The sequence below is a fragment of the Lepeophtheirus salmonis genome, chromosome 2 (genome assembly GCF_016086655.4).
Source record: "Lepeophtheirus salmonis chromosome 2, UVic_Lsal_1.4, whole genome shotgun sequence".
Lineage (NCBI taxonomy): Eukaryota > Metazoa > Arthropoda > Copepoda > Siphonostomatoida > Caligidae > Lepeophtheirus > Lepeophtheirus salmonis.
The window spans coordinates 4,757,584-4,784,425 of NC_052132.2; the positions used below are offsets into that span (position 1 = coordinate 4,757,584).

Here is a 26,842-nt window from a genome sequence, read left to right on the forward strand (position 1 = left end):
TTTCTTCTTCAAAAGAGACACATTCCATTGTTTAAAAAAAAAAACTAGCCGAACATACATAGTAGTGGGTTTCCCAAAAGGTTTTCTCGAAGTTTTGGGTGGACATACTCTAAAAAGGATCCTTTTGGACTAAAGAATAAAATAAATATATTTTTGAAAAAAGCTTTTCAAAGTAAGTTTAGATCTAATATTATACGTATATACATAGTGATAAATTATATATATTAAAAAAAACAGTCCTATATGTCCAGTCCTGATTTATTTTTTCAAGTCCTAGGATTGGTCCTTATTATTCTTTTATTGTAACTACAACAGCTAAACTTAGTTACTAACTACGTCATTTTAACTCTTGAAGTTTTATCACAACCTCTTTCAAGGAGATGAAATGCCTGAAGTTTAAAGTAGGTATATGTGGCTACAGCATATACTACACAAATATTATATGCTGTATCTCTCACACATTTTTTATTGCGTTTATAGTTTCTTTAATCCTAACTAGGAGTCAAAAAAATAAATCCACTATTTTCTCAATATTCGTATCTTGCATTGTATAAGTGCATTAAAATCTTTAGAAAGATAGACATCGTACATAAAAAAACTTTTAAAACAGTTTTGTGATTGTTTTACTCAGCATTGTTTGACCGTGATTCAAAATTGAACCGCAGCAAAGAGAAAATACGCAAATATTTGACAGTTTTTCTTCGATAGGGGTGAAAATTGAAACCAGGTGAATGAAAATTTTAATAGTGTTGATGGTCCTGATACTATAGTAGTCAATCAAGCAGGATTTTAGTTTAATCGATTCCATTTCAGTAATTTTGATGGCAAAGATGTACCACACTCTGAAAGGCCAACTGTCAAAAATGTGGATAAAACAATAGAAATTGTCGTGTCCTACCGTCATATATTCACGGTTTTGATTGCCAAGGAGATAAAAATCTATGAGGAAAAATTTTACTAGTTACACATAAAGAACAAAAAAAAAAACAGTTGGTGCTATTCGCGGTACAGCGGTATTTTATTTGTAATAGTTTATAGAAAATAATCATTTTAGGAAAAAAACTATATAAAAACTTTTAAAAAACTCTTGTTCCATTTAAAAAAGACATTTATAATAAGTACACTAATCATTTTGTTTACATTGACTGTTTTTAAGACCATAACTCTATTTTTTCCAAAAAAATGGTGAAATTGTTTTCCCCTGTGTAGCCTCTAAAACATTGATCAATATGGCTCAAACTTTATAACTTATTTTGTATCAAAATGAACATTTCCAATATTTTAGAATGAACCAGTCTTGTACTTATATGTAAATGTTCATCTTGGTTCATGCTTGAATTTGCATCAATAAAAAGAGTGAAACATCATTTGATTCACAGACAATGTCGGGATGTGAATTTTTTTCCAGCTCATCAAAATCAAATCATGGAAACATTAGCGTGAAGTTTATTAAGATTATTTTTATAACTGCTCAAATGCTCAATGTATAGATTTTAAAGAGAGATGGGTCCATATAAAGGTATTCTTAAATACATATTTTGTATTATCTTTAAAAGTAATCACGTGAATTAGTAACATACAGATGAAAAAAACGGAGTTATGATGTAATGAAGAAGTTGAGGGATTCGAAAAAAAAAAATAATAGTTGCCCATAACCTTCAAACGCTACAGTCTATATTGGATTGGATGAAATATCCATTTAAATAAAAGATCAAATAAAGCTAATATCTATCATAAGTTAAATATATAATTCATTTGATATAAGGTAAATTAAGCAAAGGATAATATTTGAATTATCATATTCTCATAGTCTTCTAACTACTTTTTTCTCGTTAGCTGCATGGCTTCAAAAAGTGTGCCACACCATTGCTCAGCATCATCACTCTAGTCTATGTATCTTACCCATAAAGATAAAATACATAGAGGGTTGATATTGAGGAATAGCAAAGAAAACGACAGCAGACGGTTGAAAAAATAAAGTTGATCAAAACAATCGAAAACATGGTATTTCCTGCTATAAACTCCAACAATTTTATAGTACTAGTATAGCCGCTATAAAAAATATCGGTTTTCAGAAAAAATAATTAAGGTCTTTCAATTTATTAATGATCATGTCTAAGATTTAGTTAGTCTAAATGTATAGGCTTGATTCGGGAGATTAATCAATTTCAAAATTTTATGATTTAGGAATTAAAAAATCAAAGTTCGGAGACTACTCACAAATCTTATTCCATTTAAGAATAAACCATTATTGATTCTTAAATTTGAAAATTGGAATAAATATTAATATACTTCAAAAAATGATCTGTTTAAAAATACTTCAATTATATTAATTTAGGGATGTCTGATAGGTAAATAAATTATTATATTACAATAAACATTTATAAAAATGTTGTGAACATACCTAATGGCAGATGACCCCATCTTTCATGCGTGTACACATCTAAGTGTATATATACAATACACATGCGAGGTGTGTTCAAAAAGCAAGGTGTCCAATGCACTTGTGTCAATGCCTTTTCCAATCCTCAAAGCACTTTTGATAAACACTTTTCAGAGTCGTCTACAACTCTTCCAGGGATACAGTTTTTATCTCCACAATCGTTGCAAATCTCCGTTTTTTCTTAGGTCTCTTTAGTTTTAAGAACCAGAAAAAGTCACAAGGGGACAAATCTGGTGAATATTGTGGCTGAGGCATGCTTTAGCCCAAAAAATATGTCACAAACAAAGATGAGTGAGCAGGAGCATTATAGTAATGTAAAAGCCATGAATTGTTTTCCCACAATTCCGGACGTTTTTTGTATTCCTTCCCGCAAGCAGCGCATAGCTTCAAAATAAATCTTTTCATTGACCGTATGACTATATATTTAGTAAGAAATCATGATTCAATACGTCACAGAAATGAAAAAAACCCAAAAAAAACGTGATTAAAACTTCATTTGTCATTGGCATCTCCCCGGCCATCTTGGAAGTGTTTGTAACACTTATAATTTATTTTTTTCAATTAGAACATTTTTACCGTATACCACTGTCAATATTTTAAGTTTTTGAAGCACTAAATTTTATTTTTAAACAAAATTTGATATAAATTCTTTGATTCATGTTTTTTAATAGCAAAAAGTTTCCGAACGCGCAAAATACTTATAACTATTATGTCCCTTTCAAACAAACTAAACATATTATATAGCTGAAACAGTGAATATATGTTTTAAGCAAGTGTTCTAATATAAAAAAATAGAGCATACCAAATTTACATTAACTGCTAAATTTGAAAAGTCACCTTAGTTTTTGAACACACCTCGTATATTTATAAATGATATCGGGAGAGGAATTGTTCTGACAAAAAAACTTTCCTTAATCATTTAACAAGAGTTAATAATATACATATATCCATTTAATGTGTACACTCAAGATAAATGTGGTACCCCGCCTTTATTATTGCAATTCGAATGTTTTGGTCAACTATTTCTTTCTTTTTTGACGGGTTCAATTATTTCTTCACATCATCCCTTTACGTATTTTATCTCTATGATTTGTAACAAATCATGGATATCTTCATTGTATCTCTCAACCTTTCCTCCTAAATGAGAAAGAAAATAGACACGTAAATATTGATAAGGTAATAGGAGATGAGTAAACTATAAAAAATTTAATACCTGCAAGGTGGTCCAGATGTACTAAGCCATATTTATAAACAAATACATAAAAAACCTCATAATAAACAATATTAAACGCAAGACGGCGCCACTATACTCGGTTATGTAAACAAACTAAAAATAAGTAAACAACTTTCATGCCCCATTCATTGTATCTTTTTCCAACAGACGCAGGTTTTTTTAAATTTGATTGTAGGGATATGTTCCCAATTCAGTGAGAAATCATTCGAATTCAACAAATCAACAGTTAAGATATTAATAAGATCCAAGATCAGGAAGATCAACTACTAACAAGGAATACCATCTTTATTGGATCTCTAAAAATGTCCTTATTAAATTTGGAGATAGTACATCATTTAGCAATCTTTACTACATATTTTGATCTTACTTTAAAAAAGAAAACGAAGACATTAGTGGGTAGATGCTAGCTAATTACGTCACTCACTCAACTGTGGGATTAATAATTATTATTTACATTCTTAATAGTAGGGAACTATTCACTCCTTAATAATATACAATTTTTATTTAGTAGATCAACGTTCAACAGCTGACAAAAATGGCATATATAGACATTGTGGGGTGTGACGTATCTGTTGTGTTCAATAAATAGTTTGGAATATAATGTCATTTGTTTTATGACATAATTTGATTCGCGTACTTTTCTCAATTTCAGAAAAAAATTTAATCATTCCTGATTTTTTTAAATTCTCTGGTTCTCCCTCTTTTCACAGTATCCTCTGATAAAATATAATGTACATTTAAATAGACTGATATGAATCGAGTTCTTTTTTGTACGAACATATATAAGTATGGAGCGCTCTTCTTCTCCTAAAAAAATGACGTCATGATAAATCTTTAATAGTGAGTAAGGAGGGAATCCCGATCCATGGATATTATTTATACCTTGGGAAATAGAAGTAAATCCCGTCATTACTCATCTTCTTGTTCATCATCTATCACTACTCCCTCCTGCTCATCCATCGACCATTATTAGTTTCATCATCTTCCCTTCCTCTATTCACAATTCAAATATATGTAAACAATAAACAAGTTTGCTCGGGCCCCTGACTCCCTTCTTCAGGAGCACTTACTCTCCCACATTTAAAGATTTATTATCATGACGTGATTTTTAATCCATAAACACCATAACTGATTCATATCCGTCTCCCATCCATCACTAGTCATCACTCCTCTCCAGTGCCGAATGCCTACTATCGAGCCCTCACTCTACAGCCCTACACAAAAACTACTATCTAGTGTAGAAACATTAACCGTATGATGTCATTGACTATACCTCTTCAAAGCGGGAATGAATTAACTGGGAATGAAATTACTAAAAATTAAAAGACATGGAATGAAATTACCGGTCACAATTAAAACATTATACGGTAAAGTCAAGCCTCGCGAGTTCCTGGTATAAGCACGCATTTAAGGTCAATTATTCCGGAGAAAATTCTTTAAATACGATATGTATAGAAATAAAATGCTTGTCCGAATGATGTTTTACTTCCCCCACACTTTTTAATAATGAAGACTCAGGCTCGTAAGTGTTCCGCTATTTTGGCGTTCCGTTCAATTTTTCTTTTTTTGTTCCGTTCCATCTTCCAATTATAAGGTAGTACCAGGCTTGCACAGTATACATACATACAATAGCGCACTCGTTAAATGAAGCTCTACAGTTTGGTTTTCTTCTAAATAAAAAAGTCAGATTCTCCAAATGAGATTACTAAATTAAATTAAATGTAGAAAAACGAGAAAGCATTCATGTATGTCTGGTGCATTAAAGGTTTTTTTTTCTTCTAAAATGTCTATGGGAATCATAAAAAAAAATGAATCAAACTCAACTTCAAAACACTAATACCCGACTAAAAATTACAATATTTTATTTTCACTGAAGTAAAATAGCTATGTCCGTTGTGATTACATCATATCGATCTTCTCTTAATCCCATATGTAAACATAGATGAATTAAGTCATAATTAATTTTTTAAATCTATTAAATTTATTTTAAATATATAACTTATGACCAACATATTTTGCATATTTGTAGTACGTCAACTTAAAGGGAAGCTAGAATAATTTTTCTAAAAATAGAAAATAAAAAACATTCTCCAACAAATTATAGTTAATTTCAATGAACAAATTATTCTGATTAATCGTAATTGCACTTAAAGTAGACCAAAATTAACCGCCACATTTATAGAATTAGAAATTATATTTCTAAGACAATATTGTACCAAATTAAGTCAGATAGGTAAAACGGAGTGTTAAAACTATAGTTAACACTCTCGGGTATTTCTTTCATCCTAGAAATTTGAATTCAATGCCTTTAATTGACCGTAATATCTCTTTGAAATATTGCCTGTCATTTTATAAACATAAATGATTGAACCTTTTTATATATGATTCGTTTATTTTTCATAAAAATAAATAGTATTTTTTTAAACTAAACCCCCACATGTATGCGACATTGAAAAAATATATTGTAGCCAAGATTAATAGAAATACTATTTATAACCTTGATTGCAACCAGTAACGTTAAACAAATGTATAATTTAACTCAAATATCAACTCAATGAGAAGTACTTTAAATCCATACGAATAAATACAGGGAAAAATTAAAAAAACAAAGAGCGTGAGAATGTTTTCATTGAATACAAGACAAATTAAATTATCACTGTGTAAAAGGGACATAAATAATAGTTATGCACTTTTTAGAGTGGTTAATTCACATTTACAAAAATCTTTATATCAGGGGAGTCTGCAGGTGTGGAGGCTTTAGGAACTTCCCCAATTTCAAAAATTGCCCCTGAATTGGCATAGTCGTGTTTCTAGGATACTTATCCCGAAGACAACTTCACCCCTTCCGAAATTACTATCCCCTATTGGAACAAAACGCTAAAATCTCATTTTTATGATTCAGCGTTAACAAAAAATCCGTTCCGTTCATTGAACACACGTTCCATGGAACACCGTTCAATTTAGCATTCCGTTCACAAGCCTGAATAACGTCATAGATAATAACTGTTAGCATGAGTAGCAATATCGCCCTCCTTGACTGTTACTATTAGAGTACCAGGGTTATTCTCTATGACGTCAAAATCTGTATATATTGTATTGCCTAGCAGACCGTACGATACATCAAATTGAACATTTTAGCAAGCCCGATTATATGATGGTCTAGCCTTGTATTTCTACTACACATGTTTAAATGTAGCTTTTAAGGGAAACTTCGTGAACACCACTAATATAACCCCATCGACAAATTGCTACCAAAAACGAAGATCCAGTAGATACATTGGCAGACGGGAGCGATTGGACCACTTCAAGGAAACATGGATGTCATAATTCAACTTATTTAAGGAGATACGAACGATACGGTGGAGACTACTCCCCCGGAATTGCCCGGAGTTATTACTAATATATAAGTCAACATCCCACTCAATCCTTGGTCTTACCATCCGTTTTTCATGAGTACACTCAAATGTAGTGCTCACTCAATAAGAAGGCATTCTCTCCTCAAGAATGAAATAATAATAATAGCAACTTTTAATTTATAATTTAATTTGATGAGCATTGGAGTACTTTAGTTCGTTGCTATCCCTCATCTAAAGTCACATTCATTTTATTAAATTTTATATAAAGTAACGCCTGTGAGAATGCTTACTTCCGAGGAAGAATTTAACATCGTAACGGGCATTTAAACAATTAACGAAAAAGAAGAAAGAGCACGCACACCAACCGTTTTACATGTCAACTCTACTTGAATATATGCGTAATGTTGTATCGGTCATTATTTATTCGGTCCAAGTCCAGTCTTAGGACCAGTCCTATCGGTCCTTAGGACAGTCCGTCATTGGGACCGGTCCATGGAAGTTTTCAATAAAATATAAATGGCTTTGAAAGCCAAATAAGATATATAAAATATGTATTAAGATTATTGCACAAATCTTGCCAAAAAAATATAATTTTTTAATTACAATACGAACATGTTATATTGTTACTTAGTTATATAATTTATACTATTATATAACAGAATAATTAACAAAGAAAAAAACACCCTCATTGACGTCACAAGGGATTGATTTTACTTTCTTTAAGGACCGATAAGTGCACTGGACTGGACGGCAGTCCTCGGTTCTAAATAAGGAATGACACAACAATACATATGAGGGTCTGCAGGATTTTGGTATTGGGGTAGGGGTCTAACTCAAAAATTTCATGATGTTATAAAATACAACTTTCATTCTTGCTTTGTTTTAGCTCAGAAATTAGGAGGCTACGTCTTCTACAGGAAAATTTATTTGTAACCAAATGGCGCAAAAAGATCCGGGTTCAACACACTAATCCTTACTAGTAAGTAAATTATTAAATATTTTTTAAAGTATCTTATCATTCAAAAAAAATCTTATTTTTGTCTGTAAAAAAAACCTATAGAAGCTGAACACTTTTAATCCTTTGAATATTACAACATTAAGTAGGTATAAAATTTTCAACATACCACCTTTTATCATAACAACACAGCGATAGAAATAATACACACAAAAAAACAAAAAACAGGAGAAAAACATGTCTCTAAAACCATGTAATTTATTTATATTTCAAACGTATTGATTTGGATCGTGATTCCATCTTGTATATATTTTTATACGTCGAATTTTTTCGTTCTAATTAACTCTTTTATTTTAACAACTTTATTATGGTGTATGTCAACCCTACACTCCCAAGCCCAATGATTTACTATCCTTATGTAACATTGTATGTATACATATAGTATCAGTCAGTAAAGGTCAAGCTATTTGCTGCATGCCTAAGTTTTGATAAGTTACTTACTTATAGAACATTTTAATTCTCAGGAACGAATAAAAAAGTCCTAGGTTACGAGGAGTCAATCCCGTAAGTAGATATAGAAGCCTGGCAAAAGTCCAAGATTAGTATGATAATATATTGAATTTATTGATTGATTTCTTAGGAAATGTGAAATTATGTACCTGTATTGTAAAAGGTACAAGTATTAACAACTATAAATCATATACTCCATGGATAAACTACTGAAAAAATATATTTTCTTGCCTATACATATATATAAATATCTTGATGGAGTACCCTATCTCATACATAGTGCCACCAGAACCATAGGGATAAAGGGACAATTGCCCCCACTCTAATAATAATCTCGTCAGACACCTCATTGTCGACAAGGATTGGATCCGGACAACGTGCCCCACATGCTGTGGAATCGTTGGCGAAGCTAGCCTTAATGGACTTGGGTAGCCCATTTTAAATCATAATTATGTTATAAAAAAGTGATTTTCATACCGTTTCACAAATTTTCGCATTACCCATAAGCGTAATTCGAAAAAAAGTTAAAAAAGGAACGACCCTAATAACTATCACCTCTTAATTAAAAGTTATTTAAAGAGAAACAGAAAAAACACAAATCCATTAAAATACCAAAGTTCGGTGTATGGCCAATCGGGAAGATAATATTTTCAAAGCTTCGTAAAATAAAGCTTCTGATGGGTACTAACGTTATGAAATAATTATAAAACTTTTTTTTATTTGTAAAACTTGTTTTATTGCCTTTTGGAAACAGGAAGTTATGTTGTCGCTCTCTGTGTACGTTTCAATATTTTCCAGAAATGTATAAAATGAAATCAAAAACAGTGTGTAATAGATTTTATTTATTCTACCGTGTGATCTATTAAAATCAGAAATCTTTTAATTTTAAAATTCAAAACGATTTAATTTTAAAATTCAAAACGATTTAATTTATTAATTCAAAATAGAATTTAAACATAATTAAAACTGTAAATAGACGTGTGTCTGAGCTCTCTTAATTATTAATGACGCCACCCTTAGCGACAATGATGGCTGCCAGGTGGTGGCGGAAGGGCTGGCAACCAAAAGTTGTAGTCAAAAATGTAGGAATCAGGGCTTTAGTGGGACCAAAAGTGTCAAAAAAGAATTAAAAAGAATAATTAATAAAAGTTTTACAATAGAGAAGAATGGGTTCTTTAATTCTTTCATTGATGGTCTCAAAAGTGGCCTCTCCACCCTCACTAGGCTCTGTCCATCTACCTTTTAGATAGCTCTCTTGACAGTCTGGTGTGAAAACCTTGAGATTTCTTGCGTGAGCCCTCATGCAATTGAGGGCTCTTGGCTTAGACTGTTTTCTTTAACTCCTCCGGGTCCAGTTTGTCATTTTAGAGTCCCTCTTCCTCTCCAACATTTTGGACTCACTGAAGGAGTAGACGGGGGTCTTGGAGACGTCCAACTACCTTAATTAATTATTGAATACGTAGTGAGTGTCCAGATTTCAATGGACCATCCTGTAATGCATCCAATTCTTTGATTCAGATCTTGATGTTTTTCCCCACTATGAGTCTATTTTGTATTTGACGAATGGTCCTTTCTGTAAAAGCCAAAACAAAAGAAGAATTCAATTTCTTATTTTGATTTTGAAAATGTTACTACGTCAATTGTTTAGAACTTTTCATTATCTATCAAGAATTAAAAGAGAAAACTTATTTTAATAATGATCAAGTTACTATTATTTGTGTATATGTTATTTTTAAGGTTTATTTACAAATGTATTCCTAAAAACGTCTTTTTGACCTTTTTTGCAATCGACACTTTGTAATACTACCTTTTTAAAGGTTATTATAATATCGTAATGGTCAATTTTTTAATTAATAATATGTTTGATATTATTTGGACATTTGATATATAATTATACTCTTACAACTGGAATTTTTTGGAAATTAATTTTAAAGCCCCAAATCAGTAGATCCTAAGCTTTTAAAGTATATCAGCCATTTTTGGAATATCAAAAAAGCTACATAAGAATAATAATCAATTCGATAATATTTGAAAAATTAATTACTAACTAAATTAAACTTTTTTTAATGAAAATATGTTGTTTTGTTTTTTGTTCGTAAGTAGACTAGTATGAACCTGTCCGTTCCACGGACGTCAATAACGATGTCAATAAACTAATCTACTCCTAAATTGCCTAAAGTGAAGGTGGTCCCTTAATACATGCACCAACTACTAAACAACTTTACCTCCAAATAAATTAATTTCCTGCGTAATATCCAATGCTTTAATAGAATGCTTATGGGCCATAGGTACTTCAAAATATTACCAATAATAATATATTAAATTAGTTTTACAATGTCACTACTTGGCTTCATTGAACAGATTAAATTATCATAAGTTTTCATTTGAATAGCAGTAATCTAAGACGAATTAACTTTCTAATGGATCTCTCCTCCCCTTCTAATTTTTAATAGTAGAGTTAGAACAAAAATGTTGCTAGGCAGAAAAAATGGAGGAGGAAGACGAAGATTCAAAAGTTTATTTTTGTAAATATAAGATGGCTGGCACATTTTACATAGAGATGGTTTCTTGGTAAAGCACGAGGAGAAAGCGGGTTGCAGACATATGCTACTACTGAATTAAGATTTTTGTTAGTATCGCCTACCTGCTATATGATTTTGAAAGAGAAAATGAATTACTGCTATAAACAGGAGAACCTTATACATTTAAAATAACATTAGTGCAGTGAAAATATTGTAATTATATGAATATTAAATTTATTTTATTATGCATTATAATATATAATCTCAGGGGGGTACTATATACTGTGGATTCAGACATATAAACTTTGATTCAGGTATATATATGCATACATATGTACATACACAGACAGTACTTATAATTATCTATAAAAATTAAGAATGTCATATAAAAATATGCACCGCGATCCATGAGTTTATAACCTATTGATACCCTTTTAAGTTATATTTCGTAATTATTATACCTAATCCTCAATGTAGATAGATTATCTGTCAGTTTCATCATTTCAATGAGACCACCGTACCAAAAAATCGAGAAAATCATGGTTCTTCTCATTAAAAAATTCGGTACTAGGATTATTGACCGATGAAAGTTGTCTAACAGCTATAAATAATTTAAAAGGTTGTCTCCTCTACATATGTTTATAAAATTGAAAACTACAACTTTAGAATTTCAATACATAATTATATCAGGAGTGCTAACAGACTGTAGGCTGGAGGGCCGTAGTCCCCCCACCGCCTAAATATCCAAATTTCGAAAAAAAAAAAAATTCTTCAATTTTTCTTTCCAAAAAATATAATATTGAAAATTATTTGCAAAAATTGTAATCTTTGAAATTTTTGTAAAAAGCTGTGGGTTTTTGAATTTTTTTCGTATTTTTTTTTTTTTGAATAACTGGATTTTTGAATTTTCTAGCCCAATATTTTATTTTTTGGAGTTTTTTTCAAAAAAATCCAAAAACCAAGGCCCCCACCCCCATTATAGTCTCGCAGACCTCCCTGTATATGTAATACGTAACTTACAACTACAAAGACAAAGAAAATCCCATGTACTCTATTCCTTGTTCGTTTTAAATTTCATTTTATTTCTGTATTCCTGTATACGTCTAGAATACTTGTAGGCAAAACAACAAATTCAAATGAACTCATAAACAAAATGACTTTCCAACAATTGAAGTTCCAACGTCTTCGATTATTAGGTTAAGTAAAAAGTTCTGAGCGTTTTTCGGTAGATGTCTTTAGTGAGCTATATCTCACGATTAATGCATTGCATAAAAATCATAAAGTATGCTTAAAGGTTAAGCATACACTTACAAAAAGTTGATTTACAGTTTTGTGTTTAGTGAAACCAGTTGTTGTTACAGCGTTTCAAAATCGAAGTAAAAAAGAGAAAATTGGAAACCTTCTTCAGGGACCACTACTACCAAGGTGAAAAGAAGGAGCAGGCCGCCAAAAATAATGTGCTGTTCATGGACCAAATACAGTGTCGAATGCAACAGCAAAGCGGTGGTTCCAACGATTCCGTTGTGGTAATATGGACGTTGAAGATGAGGGACGCTCTTGTAGGACAATCATCGAAAATGTGGATAAAATAATGTAAATCTTCGAGTTGGTCCTTAATATTTAATTAAAATATAGATAAACATTTTGGAGGCCAAGAAACCAAAAAAATATTCTTACACACATAATAAATCTTATATTTAATACGTGTACACGAACACTTTATCTTAAAGATACCCAATAAAAAATTAAAAAGATTTTATGTATGTTTAGCTTGTTAAAATTCTGAACTAAAACGATTGATTATAAACCATAATTAAATAATAAGTAAATTTATATCACAAAACCTCCTTGTATACAATATTTTATGTTGTTTCTTTCCATTTGATGTAAATATAAACCTTTGATGACACTCTTGAAAATGCGATATATAATTGACCATGTGAAAATAATGATTTGTGTTATCAGTCTCAGTTCTTGTGATTTTGTTCCTATATAGAATATATAAAGAAAATACAATATATATTATAAAAAAATATATTATCTTTAGTCAACAAGTTAATTTGATGAGGTTTTGTTTTTTTGTGTTTGCAATTTCAACGATTTGCAAAGATTTTTTACGTCGCTGGGGTGATACAGTTGTATCTGAGTTGCAAATAGCTAAAGGATTCTTATGGATCTGGAAAAGTAGTTATAGGCACCAGAAGGTGTAAATAAAAGAGGGAAGGGGTGGGTTAGATTATGGATCCAGGTCTGCTACTTAGCTTGTTAGGCCCCTATAATATGATAAATATAATATTTCTGAAGCCAGAGTTTCCCAAACTTTACCATGCCAAGTCCCCCTACGCTAATACATTTTTAGGTGAGACCCCCCTTTATACAAGATATGTGTACTATGTATGTGTAGACTGAAAGCAATCTTCCATTCTCCTCCATCTTCCTGCAACACCACCCCTTAGACTCCCCTCACGCCTCCCACTTTGAAAAATATTGTTTAAAGCTACCTTAATTTTCTGGCTCCCTCTTTGAACATGGGCTCTACACTTCGGCGTATAAGGTAGCTGCGGCTCTGTTTGTATCAAATATCATTTCTTGCGTCCGAACTTTCTAGCGACGCCTCTTGTTTTAAGTGTCTGTTACCAACATGAGCTTGTATAAAAAAGAACTGAGCCCGATAAAGCTGAACTGAGACCGAAACTACGAAATGAAGAAACCGAGACCAGGACCGATAGAACTGCTGAACCTGAGCCGGGCATAACCTTTTTTATTTATTGTCATTTCCATTTCTAACTTCCCATGTTCCTTCTTCAACCATAATGAAGATTGAAGACACTTACTAAGATTAAATTGCTCATCCTCTTCCTAATTTCCTTTATAATTCGTATTTATGATACGTTTTGTTGTCAAAATTATTCATTTTTTGGGGAGGATTTCTAATTTTTGGGTGCATTTTTGAATTGACAACCCATACCTTAAAAAAATGGAGACAAGGGTAACAGTTTTTTTTATGAAAATAATGAACCTATTAGCAAAAAATCAAACTTGCCTTTCAGAGTCCTGTAATTTGGTCTGATCAGAATAAAAAATGGCCGTATCAACGTAACTTATAATTCTAAACAACTTTTATTTTATGTCTAAAGTCTTTATCTGTCTCTGCTTTGAAATAAATGCGTTTTTATCATTGTTTTTCTGAGCCGGGTGTACATCAAACACATAAATTATTTTAATACTATGTATAATAAATAAGATACTTCCCCATTGATATTTAAATAACATCTCTTTTCTGGTGAAGATATTTTGCTATATTTTTCATTCATAGATTGCTTATTACCATTTACTTGTTTAAAAAAAAAAAAAAAAATAGGCCGTCAAATTTTATCCATTCAAAAAGCTACGAAAATAGTTTTTACTTGCAAGATGTCACTTTTTTATTTTGAGGTACTACAATTGGCGTCAATTTAATCATTCTTCCTCGTGACGTAACTATTTTTTCCCCTTTTTGAAGATTGTGTTGTAAGTTATTAAATAGCGTTTTCACTGACGTCATAAATTAGATCATAATTGAAGGTAAGCTATTTTGGGGCTAAAAGCTGATATTCTCATTAAATAAAATGTATCAATTTCCCATAAATCTTGATGTTACTCCCTCAAACGGCTTTTAGAATAAAAAAGACTAAACCTAGGCATGCAATTCTACTTGATGGCTATGATAAAAAGTTAGATGTAATTTAAATATCCCTCATAATGGCTACATTTGTACAATTTGTTTTTTTATCTATTTAGGACGAGAAAAGTGTAATAATTAGAGAAAAATTATTTCCATTATAATAGTTAATAGTTTATCTCAATATGGAAATAAGACAATCAGAGGCCGGCTTGAGGGGGTGTAGCCCCTTAAATTAAGGAATGTTTGCTTTTTACTAGAAAATTTAATACTTAATTTTTTTTAATTTAATACTTGAAATTTTATCCCAAAAAATTTAACTTTCCGTGAATAGCTGTGAATATTTTGTGAAAATTAAATATTAAAAATTTCATTTTTGAAAAATTTATTTTTCTGTGATTAGCTTTGGATTTTGAAAAAAAAATTCCAAAAAATTTAGTATTTTGTTAATAGAATTTGATTTATGAGAAAAGCCATGGATTTTTGAATAGTTTTAAAATTTGTAATTTTTTCATGAAATTCTTTCATTTCTGATTTTTTTTATTTTTCAAAATTATTCTAAAAACCCATCCTTCCCTGAAATTATAACCCAGCAGACGCCCCTAATGAAATATTAAATTATGAAAATAAAGATGCAATAACTTGACATGGGCTGATGTAAGTCTATTTTATGATCCTATATAATTAAAAAAAATATTATTCCATCTGATATTTTAAAAATGATTAGATGCATCCGTATACCTGAAAGCGTTTGTTTTGTTTTGTCACAATTGGTTTGTTTCGTTTGCCAACATCCTAAACATAAAGTACATAAATGAAAAAAACTAAATATTTATTGATCGCTTTTCAGTGACATAACTTTTATTAGGCCTGGAATCTGCTTGGTCAATTTGTAGTTGTAATAACTAGTGATACGACAATTAATCAGAATCGTAGAATCGGGTATTTTTATGGAATCAGGATTGACATAAGGAAAATAATATTTAATAAAAAAAAAAAAAGATAGCCCCCCTCTCCCCTGAATGAAGGATTTTTTTTGTTAACAAATGTGGATTTTGAGAATAGCCATGGATTAAAAAAAAAAAAAAAATTAAAATTAATTATATGTCAATAATTGTGAATTTTTGAAAAAATTGATTTATCACATTGTCTATATTATTTTTTATTCAAAAAATTTAATTTAAAAATAAAATTAATGAGGTTTTTTTAAAATCCCCCCGACCCAAAAAAAAAAAAATAATAATCTATATATATATAATCCTGGGGACGCCTCTGATAGCATAATTGTATTTTTTAATAAAGAGACGATATCGGAATCGGTATGGGGAATTTTTACTAGAATTGCATAGGATTTGGTATTTTTTTTTTTAATTGTCCTATTATTAGTAATAATTAAAGAACATTTTTGCTCATTCATGTTGTTTTTCACGTTGTAGGTAAAGGTTAATTTGACCAATAAGGCTGACTCAAGATTGACAAATTTAGTTGAATAAAAAAATATCTGAGACATAAAGTACGAAAACATGAATTTGATCCTGGGTTAGCAAGATGACCATTTTAAACACAGAGAGCGATTTTTATGGACGATAAACTTGAAAAACCTTTTTAATGAATTAATCTTATCTTGGGTTTTTTAAGTAATGTGAAATGTAATAACCAGGGAGGCAAACTTTTTATCGCATACTTTTGAAGAAGTCATAAGATGTCATAACAGATACATTAATTAATTCATCTAACTCTAAGTACTCAGTGTATTAAACGTATCCTGGCTACAAAAATTGAACAAAAATTTATTTTCCATTCCCTCCTTTTCCTAATTTAATCATATACCGGGCTGTTCATTGAAATCCGGACACTTACTAATTCAATTATTAAATAAAGTTGATGGATTGGAATTCGTTCGTTTTTCGATATATTAAAGCATAAACAATAATATCCAAACCAAAACAAACCTAAGGTCTTTAGATTACGTACAAGTCGAGAAAATGATACTTGAACGTGATTAACGAATTTCCATTCACGAACTCCGAGAAGTTGGGTCTCTCCAGGACCACTGTCTACGCCGTCAGCAAGTCCAAAACGTTTGAGAGGAAAAATAGCTCTGTCAATGAAGCAAAAGTGGACCCGGAGGAGTTAAAGAAAACAGCCCAGGGCAATCTCCTCAAGTCCATGAGGGCTTATGCATAAGATCTCAAGAGGTTCACACCAGACTATCCAGAGAGCTATCAAAAGTGGATGGAAAGAGCCTTGTGAGGGTGGAGAAGCCACTTTTGACACCAGCAATGAAAGACACCCATATCTTCTTAATGTAAATTAAGATACACTTAAACAAATAATATTCTCTTATCCAAATAAATTTGGACCAAAAATAATCACGAAGTGGTCAATTCGCCCATTAATTTTATCTTTGGTCCTCGGGGAAAAGATATTTATTTGGAGAAAACAGTTCAAAAATTTTACCCTTAATTTTTGAATCCCCCCCCCCTCCCCAACACACATACACACACACGTTCAGGTGCTTGAAAACGAACGGAAAGCCTGAACAGGACTTATTTTACATTCAATCTCCATGCCCGCTATTAATATACATATATCCGACAATTTTCCGTCAGCTAATATTCCAAGAAAATAAAAATAATATTTTTCCAGGATTTCCTTATATTTGACTAATAATTAATTACTTAAACCTCACTAAAACAGTATACAAATCTTGTATGGACATATATGTAGTTTACATCAACTTACGAATAATTATTGAGTTTGTCAACAAATATAGACAGACATGTGACAAAATACTAACATATTCAAAGGAAACAAGAAACATGTGAAAATACATTTATTTTGAGCAAGCAAATATTGACGTCTCTCTCCATATCCTTTAAAAACATTATAGTACTTTTGATGTGGATTAAAATCCCAAAGAGGGTGGGCTTATTATTGATTGACTGGGTGTGTTTGTTTGTTTGGGTTTTGAAGTCTCCATAGACACACAAAATATACAACAACAGAAAAATTTAATGAACCAACTCAAAAAAAAAAAAAAAAAAAAATAGAGTTTCTCAAATGTTTGATATATACAATATTTAAAAAAAAAATGATTATCATTATTTGTGGGTATTCAAGAAAAGCCATCATCTTCACAACCATGCGAAACAATTTTACCGGAGCATATGCATTAGACTTTGCATATTCAAATAATTGATAAAGGAATCACTGAGCACATCAAAAGAAATTATTTACTTCAATTTTGATTTGTTAGTCAAATTTAATATTTACAAAAACCACATATTTCTACAAAGAAATTGTGTTTCATTCCGAGGAACTAGGGTTATTTGAGTTCGTGTTAGCCAACACGAACTCAATTCGATGCAAAATTCACATATTTTCCATTTTTCGAGTTTGAAATTTAAGAATTTTTAAATATGTGGTAGGGATGTGAAAATTATCCAAACCCTCATAAGTAGATATTGAAAAAAGTATATATAGTGAACTTGGAAGTTATTTATCCCTATTTTGAAAATTTTAACATATAAGTAAATAAGAACCACTATAGTTTTTAATGTGATCTTTATCGGCAGATATGTGTCTAGTGATGAAAATCTAGTATATTTTTAGCTCGCCCATTTTTTTTTATTGCTGGATTTGGCAAACTCAAGAGTGAATTTTCTTTTTCTACGCAGTTTTCATTATTATTTAATTCCTGAGGATTTAACTTTTTTTTCTATTTATATACAACATATCGTTCATATTCCTAACCAGATTGAACATTTTTGTGTGCTCATAAATGACGGAGAGTAATCTTAAGGATTTGTTGTGGAGTTATAATGGTAAGTCCTTGTTGGGCTCAGAGGAGAGTTGAGGATCGACATTGGAATAATTATTGCCTATATCCTTGTTTATTTTAATTCCCTTCTCCCAGAACTGCATGTGCCTGATCTAGAGGGACGTCATGACATATGCTCTCCTCCAAAACATTTTTTCAATTGTCTGGGTTACCATGTTCATTTACGGCTAACTTTTTTTAATATGCCCAAAATTTGACGTATATCAAAATTCCCTCCATATATATACTTTTCTTTTCTCATTGACATTAAAGAGGATTTAGACATTTTTCAGACAGTCATAAAATCTGCTTCTAATAACGAAGGAGTGTCTATAGTAGTCTTTTACAGTTTTTTTGAGTGATACAAAGATTTTTACTCATCATAGCTCGAATGTTTCAATTGGTATTCATTATGATTGGAGTTCATATAAAGTCAATTCCAAAAAATTTTCCAAGTGAGCCGGAGTAATTTTCAGGCATCTGTCAGCTTTAGTAAAGTTGAGTTGTTTTTTCGTGCTTGAGTAATTCTTGAATTCAACACTAGTTGTTAGATATAGTGCAGAGTCGTTCAAATGTGTGTTACTTATAAAATTATAACTATATATAATTTGTTAAAGACGCCCATTAAAATCATTCAAGAGGAAGTAATCACTCAGTATGTATGTTTGAAATGAAACAAATTATTATAAGTTCGTCTCCACTCTTAGACACAACAAGATACATAATATTTACATATGGCAGCACTTATAATGGATTTTATCAGAAATTAAAGTACTACAGACATATGTAAATAAATGGATATCTTATTTTGAATCTGTATTGTTAAGGGTAAAAAAAATAGGAATTTAAAAGGTGGAGACGAAATATTATTATTATTATTTAGATAGTATTACACGAATGAAAAATAAGACAATTGCAGCTGTTGATAATGACATGCTCGACATATATAAATAGAATCACGAAAACAAAAAGTAATTATTTGGGAAATACTTTTATCGATTTCAAATATATTTTGATGAAAATGTTAATGATTCCTTATTCAAAGCTGTATTACAACTAGGTCCTACTGGTAGCGGAAATCCCATTTCCCTGTTATGTAGATTGGGGGAGGCTATTAAAATTCATGTAGAGATACGGCCATAATCACTGGGAGGAATAGGACCCCTCCTCAATATTTCTTCTGTCGTAGTATTTATCGACCTATTTAATAGTGAATCATCCATAATCACTCCAGTGAGGCCCCCTCTAGGCACTAATAACAAACCGTGATAAAAGCAATGGAGAAACAGTGATATAACTACATGCAGTACTAGAGGTAAATAACCCCTCAGAATATTATAAAGAAAAAAATTATCAATGACGAGTATTATAAAAGTTATTGTACGGTTTGAACAAAGAAATCGAGCAAAAATTGCCGCCTTTGATCAAGAAGAAAGACAGTACACTAGATCACAAATCCTTTATTGCAATGGCCCAAAATTAATAAATTGCCAACTCATGCGCATTATTTGCCATATTTAGCCCCTTTAGATTATTTTTGCTCCCAAACTAGAAAAAATGGCTCAGTGATAAAAGATTTTCCAACAATGAAGAAATGATTTGTGTATTTTATGGCTATTCTAAGGAGTATGATAGATTTTTTTACAAAATGGTTATCGAACTTTCTGAACTTCACTCGGGAAAGTATAATAAGTTGAAAAGAGATAATGATAAAAAATTAATTTTTATTCGTTAATGTCTTATGTTTACTGTGTTGGGTTGGGGGTTCCTGTAGGAACGCCTCCTTAAGATGAAGAATTATAAATGATTACCATTTTATTCCAAAGCCATTTATTTTTAGAAAACACTCAGTGTTATGAGTTGCTTATAACCAAACGACAAAACAATAAAACTCTACAATTAAATATACAAATGGGTTAACCTTCTATAATAAGGCGTGGTTATGCACATACGATGTAATTCTATACTGTACATATTTAGTGATCCAAGTCAAATACCCTTGCTTTAATTTTATGGAATTTGCAATTGAATCTATTTCAACATGATCCGTAGTTCAAAAACATATATATGGTTCATTTTTTTAAAAGTAATTATATCGTACATAAGCCTTAGTGTTTGCTTTCTGTTTGTCAATCCTTGACTTGCCTGAGATAATTATAATTTTTTAATAAACTAATTTGATGCTTTAAGGAAGATTGGCTTAATTTGGACGGGTCAAATAGAACAATTCCGTCTAGATTAGTTTCACAAAAAGTTGGCCTTGATAATTCTCAGTAATAATTCGGATAAACTGTTGATGTCTTCATGTGTGTTTCAAAATTGTGGCCATATATACTATGACGTAATATAAATTTAAAAGTGTTTAATATACCGGGTGCAACGTTGAAATCTGAACACTGAGTTTGGCAAATTCAGGGGTTCCGTTTAGTTCTTCAGAGATGGATATAAATAAAGTTAGTCACTATTACACTGTGTACAAAATTCATTAGTTTACAATTTTTTAAGCTATCAAGATAATGGCGTCTGAACGTACCACTCACCTACAGATCTGTGCGCTTGTTGATGCTGGAAATAAAATATGGAGACTCCCTTCCTCTCGAGGGTTTGTGATAGCTTTCCGTATTATAATATGGCCCAATAACAAGATCGAGCTGCTGTCCACATTGTCAAAGCTGCTTAAAGATGGTTGAGCAATAACATCAATTATTGGCCAAAAGAAATATTCACCCAAGTTCAAATCTTTGGACTACGCCTTCTGGTTGCGTGTAGAGTTTAGGTCATTTACCCATAGGCACGAAAACATCATGATCCTGAAGGACATGGTGAACAAACACTTGGCTGATAAGTTCAAAGAATACATAATAAAGACGTGTCAAGCCCTCGGGAGGGGTCTTGAGGTCATCGTGGACGCCAGAGGGGGTACATCGAAGATTAGAGGAGACACTAGGGAAAAGGTGTTACGAGGGACATTTTATAATTCTTTGTTTTAATATATGAAAGAGTTTTTTTATTTGACATACTTTTAACATCTTGGTTGTGGTAATGGAACTGTTGGAAAGTTGATATTTAAATATGCTAGAAGTATGTCAAATATATTAAAATAACATTCTTCCATATATTTAATACAAGTAAAAACAACATGTTACTTGTAATAATTTATAACGAGGCCCACGAGTTATCATATAGAATACATACATTGTAAATAATTGCAACAAAATTTCTTAATATCCTGTTTTTTAGTTACAAAAAATAGCAGATTCAAAATTATATTTTACACACAACGAGATCTAATTATATATGAATTAACTCATTAATTAATGATCTAACTTGTTTTCAATTTAAGGATATAATCAGCGCAGGTACATTCCTGTATGTAAATTTGAAATTCGTACTATGTATATATATGGATCTCAATATCTAATAGAACCACAATGTTGTATATGTTCATTATTCCAAAGGTTATGTAACATCTTGTGAATGGAACAGATAGATACATTGACAAGCGTTTTTCTAATAGAAAAAGATTCATCATATTATATTTACTGGCATGTTATGTCATTTTATTTACTTCTTTGGTACCTATAATAACACACCTTTGACCCATTCATTATAATCGAGGATGCCAAGGAATTTTCAAAACATTGAGAAAATGATAATATTTAAAAACATAATATATCACGTAGTATCTCTCAAACATTTCTTTCAAGAAATGAAACTAAAAAAAATCTCAAAAATATATATATCAGATAGTTAGCTAATTGCGTCGCAACTTGAAGACTTTTAGGGTTTTAATAGTTTACTAAACAGGTTAGAACGTCACTCCCTCTATCACTAAGTACTGAACAAGGGAATGATTATTCATATGGGATTTACCATAACGCTGTATAATTAATATAGTTGTGTAAATAAGGTAATGATCAGTCGTCATCATTATCAGATTGTATTAAACATAACAAAGACTATTCAATGTTTACATCATCTGAACAACAGCTAATTTGTTTGTAACCAATCAAAGATGTTCATAGCAATCATAAATAGTCACATACAAAATGTATATCTCAATCTTTCCTCCCAAAAGAGAAAGACAACTTACACGAATCAGTTGGTAGTTAGGCAATTACATAATTCTTCCAAACAGCTGCATTATTTTCTATTTAATAGTAGACATATTTAAAAGACTCTAGAGTAGTGGTTCCTAACCTGGGTTTGATCTAACCACAGAGGTTCGTCAATCCCCCTGCATCCACTGACGTGATTGTCTACCGGGGTGATCTGCTTTCAGTGCAAGTGTGCCGCAACAGCGTTGCATCCCTCAGAGCGAGTGGATACCAATATGAAGAAATACTGGACCTGCTGTTAGATTAAAAAAATCTTCTCCGTATTAGATTACAAATATTTCGTTGCTTAATAGAAATATGCTACACCAAATAAATACAGATAATTCAAATTATTTCTGACGTTACGCTTTGCTTGTCTATCTTTGGTTGTAGGTGATCAAGCCACATTTCTAAGGTTTGATATCTGTGATGCAGGACACTTGGTGCAACAACGATATGAGAGTTGCACTAGCCAAAGTGAAGCCACGGATTTCAGTATTTGTGTCTGAAAGGTAATAGCAAAAGCACATTGATTTCGCAGCAAGTATTCATTGAGTTTTGTTTTGGCGTGTAATTTATATTTTGATGATTTTGTGGTGCTGATGCATGGATCATTTTGTGGACTAATAAAATATATGCCTATGTTCTGAAGCAATCATATTTTATTTTTCCAATCAGGAAGGGATTCAATAAATGCACAGATAAAGATTCCAGGATTCAGTACCTCCACTTCAGAACCACTACTCTAGAACATAGATTTAAAATAAAGAGTAATGATATGAAGATGAAGTTGACACCGTAAAAATAAATTAGAATTGTATTAGTTATATAAGGTATGTTAACAACATAGAGGGCCCTCTAAATGTTTTTATGTTTCTCCCTGTATTTTTATATGTGATGTGATTCAAAAAAGTATCCGGAATTGTTAACTTAAATTGCCTGCACTGAAGGGATTTAAAAACTTTTTATTTATGTCGACAGCACTGTTTTTTATTATGATGCCAAGTTTGACCGTGATCTGTAGACCAGTTTGCTTGCAACAGCTGGATAAGTCTTACTACCTCACTAGTGCTCCACGATTTCTACAATGAACAAAATTATTAGACAAAGAGTTTCCCTTAAATTTTGTGTTGTGAACGAAATTTCATATGTCTAGGTGTTGATAATGTTAGAAAAAGCTTTTGGTGAATAAGTTTTATCAAAAACCCGGGCATATGAGTGGTATAAAGTGTTCAAGGAGGGCCGTGAGAAATCCGCTCAAAACAATAATCTTAGACTATTTAAATTATTAAAAACTAAATGTACAATATTTTATACTGTTAAACCGAATACTTAAAAATATATAAAATACAATTTTTTAAAACTAATATCATCATCATATTTTGGAGGGTACAAGAAGCCTAAAAATGCCTTATTTTAACCCACCAAACTAAAAAGTCTGCAGGGACGTCCACATAATTATATTTGAGGGGAAGGGGATCGAAAAATAAAAAAATTGAAAAATCCACATGTGTTCCCAACTTTTTTTTTATTTAAATTTCAAAAATTAAATTTCTATTATTTTTTTTTTTCAAAATTTCAAAAATCTATAGTTATGCACAGAAAATGAAATATCATATATTTAATTTCTAATATTATTATTTTTGAAAAAAAAATTCAAAAATTAATGGCTATTCACAACAAATTAAATTTTCGGGATAAAATTTCAAAGTTTAAATTTTTTACTCTGCTGTATAATTTGCCTAAATTAACTTTTTTTTAAACAAAAGAAATATTTCAAAAAAGAATATTTACCACTATTTTATTTTTATAATTTTTTCTTCCCGACCAAAAAATGTCCTATAAAAAGCTAAAATTTCTTAATGTGGGGCTGGGCTACAATCCCTCCAGCCCTTACCTTGCGGACACCCCTGGGCTTGTACCTAAAGGTGCCTGAAAGGCCTTAAACTTTGTACTGAAAGAGAAAAATATCAATCCCAAAATATGAGTCTATTGTAGTTATATTGGTTATTTAAGAGGGTTCCATTTACAAGGAAACGATATTAGTAATGTTTTATTAGTAGGATCTAATAACAAAAATTATCATATTTTTATGTAAGAATTCTATTTATACGACAATACCTGGAATTATGTGTAATTTAATTTGTTAAATAGTTTGAAAGGTGTACATTTTACACTCTAACATTCAACTATAAATATAATCTAGTAAAAACCCCACCCCTGTCAACAATATGATTTTTTTATCCTCTAAAATTAGAACAATTATTATGACCAGGTGTAAAAAGTAACATTTTTATGACTGAAATATGTAGTTTTTATAACTTTAATGCATTAGAGAATATTCTGAATTATACATGGAACATTCACTCCTTCTTTCTTCTTTTTTAAAATACTAGTCGGTAAAACTAAGGGCCTTTTTTAAGAGTAGAATAATTATGAAATGAAAGAGGAAATTCTATTAAAGCAATTGCAGCGGTGTTCGTAAGGGGTAGGCTGGAAGGTCCCTCCCTCCTCCAAAAAAGGACTTTTTGCTCATTACTAAAAAATTTAATTTTTTCAATTTAATTTTTCAATTTTTTTTCCAAAAAATTTAATGTTTTAAATACTTTTCAAAAACATTAAATTTTCTATAAATAGCAACAGAATCTTAGAAACTTTTCTCCAAAAAGCTTATTTTTTTTTTAAATATAAAAAAAAATATATTGGACATATAATTTGGGAGTTTTATTTTCCAAAAAAATAATTTTTCTGAAATAGCTGTAGTTTTTTCAAATTGTTTTCAAAAAAATTTAATTTAGTGGGAATGGTTCTGGATTTTTGAAATTTTTTTCCTACAATTTTTAATATTTAAAATTATATTTTTAACTTTTTGTTTCAAAAAAAATTTATTTTTCCATTATTTTTTTTGCAAAAAAAAATTTCCCTTAAATTTTGTGTCAAGAAAAATACAAAAACCAGACGCCCCCCCAAAAAAAAAAATATATATGTCCTACGGACCCCCTTGAATTGTATGATGAATGTCAACCCTTTCCTTCCCAATGATTCCATATGGCATCATCAACTTCCTATTCGATTTTGGCGTATTTAATATTCCGATGGGTCTAGTTAGAATTCCCATAGGTAGATGAAATTGTAATATTAACATTTTGCATCAATTTTGTTGTTAAGTGTGCGTATTGCTTCTGTCACAGCTGATCAGTTGAAAAGGAAGTGTTCTTGAGGGAGTTTGTTGACACTACTCTGCTTACAACCGTAGATAACTTACAAGGTATACATAATATTGATATATTTATTAATTGAATGTAAATATCATATAGATGATACTAGAATTTTCAAGTTTGCTAAAATATCAATAATCTAGGGTCTAAATTTTTTTAAAGTAGCATGACTCCATATGGCATCAATGGGATGTTAAAATGATTTTCAGTCAAATCCTATTTGTACATTAGTTATGGGAATTCTTTTAAAACTAGTTATGAATCTTTATAAATTTGCTTTCATCACTGATTCCTTGTAATTTTGCCACGTAATAGATTTGAACAACTGATAAGTTTTCTTCATCTAAACAATAATGACAATATAAGACCCAGAGAAGATTACATGTATGATAAACATTTCAAAGTTAGACCATTCATTGACTCTCTGAACAATAACTTTGGTAAAATTGAACCAGAAGAATGCAATTCAGTGGACGAAATTATGATATCCTTCTAAGAATGTAACTCATTGAAGCAAAACATGTGAAAAAAACCTCCTAAGTTCAATCTTTTTGCTAGATGTAGAACAAGGGGCATCCTATATGACTTTGATATGATATGTAGGAAAAGGAATGACAAGGTTTCTTAGTACGCAGTTGGGGATAAGTGGAGATATTGTCATAAGGGTGGTTAGTAAACTTACAAAGAATTAAAACTTCACGCTTTACACTGATAATAATTGGTTCAAATCTCATAGTCTACTCATTGCTCTCAAGGAGATGGCAATTTATGGTACAGGGACAGTAAGAAGTAATGGATTACCTGACTGTAGTTTGAAAAGTGATGCTATGCTAAAAAATGAAGATAGAGGAAGCTGTGATGTTCAAACCGAAACAAAATAATTTCATAACTATTTTACCAATAATTTGTCAAAAAGAGGAAGGAAAAAAAGAGCGTGCATTCCGTATACTGTGTACGTAGTTAAAATCTGGACACTTGTAAAATGGAGGAATAAGAAAACCCCCATGTGATGAATTGATAATT

At 30.9% G+C, this 26,842-nt stretch overlaps 1 long non-coding RNA gene across 1 annotated transcript in view; it reads right to left on the reverse strand.

Moving 5' to 3' along the window:
• Positions 1-10,080: 10,080 nt before the first annotated feature.
• Positions 10,081-26,842, reverse strand: part of LOC139907698 (uncharacterized) — a 37,285-nt gene continuing 20,523 nt past the window's right edge. Inside the window, exons 2-4 of the long non-coding RNA XR_011784432.1 lie at positions 13,522-13,988; positions 12,347-13,008; positions 10,081-10,159 (exon numbers count right to left, since the gene is read on the reverse strand). This is a non-coding gene — a long non-coding RNA (uncharacterized lncRNA). The remainder of the gene's footprint in view (positions 10,160-12,346; positions 13,009-13,521; positions 13,989-26,842) is intronic.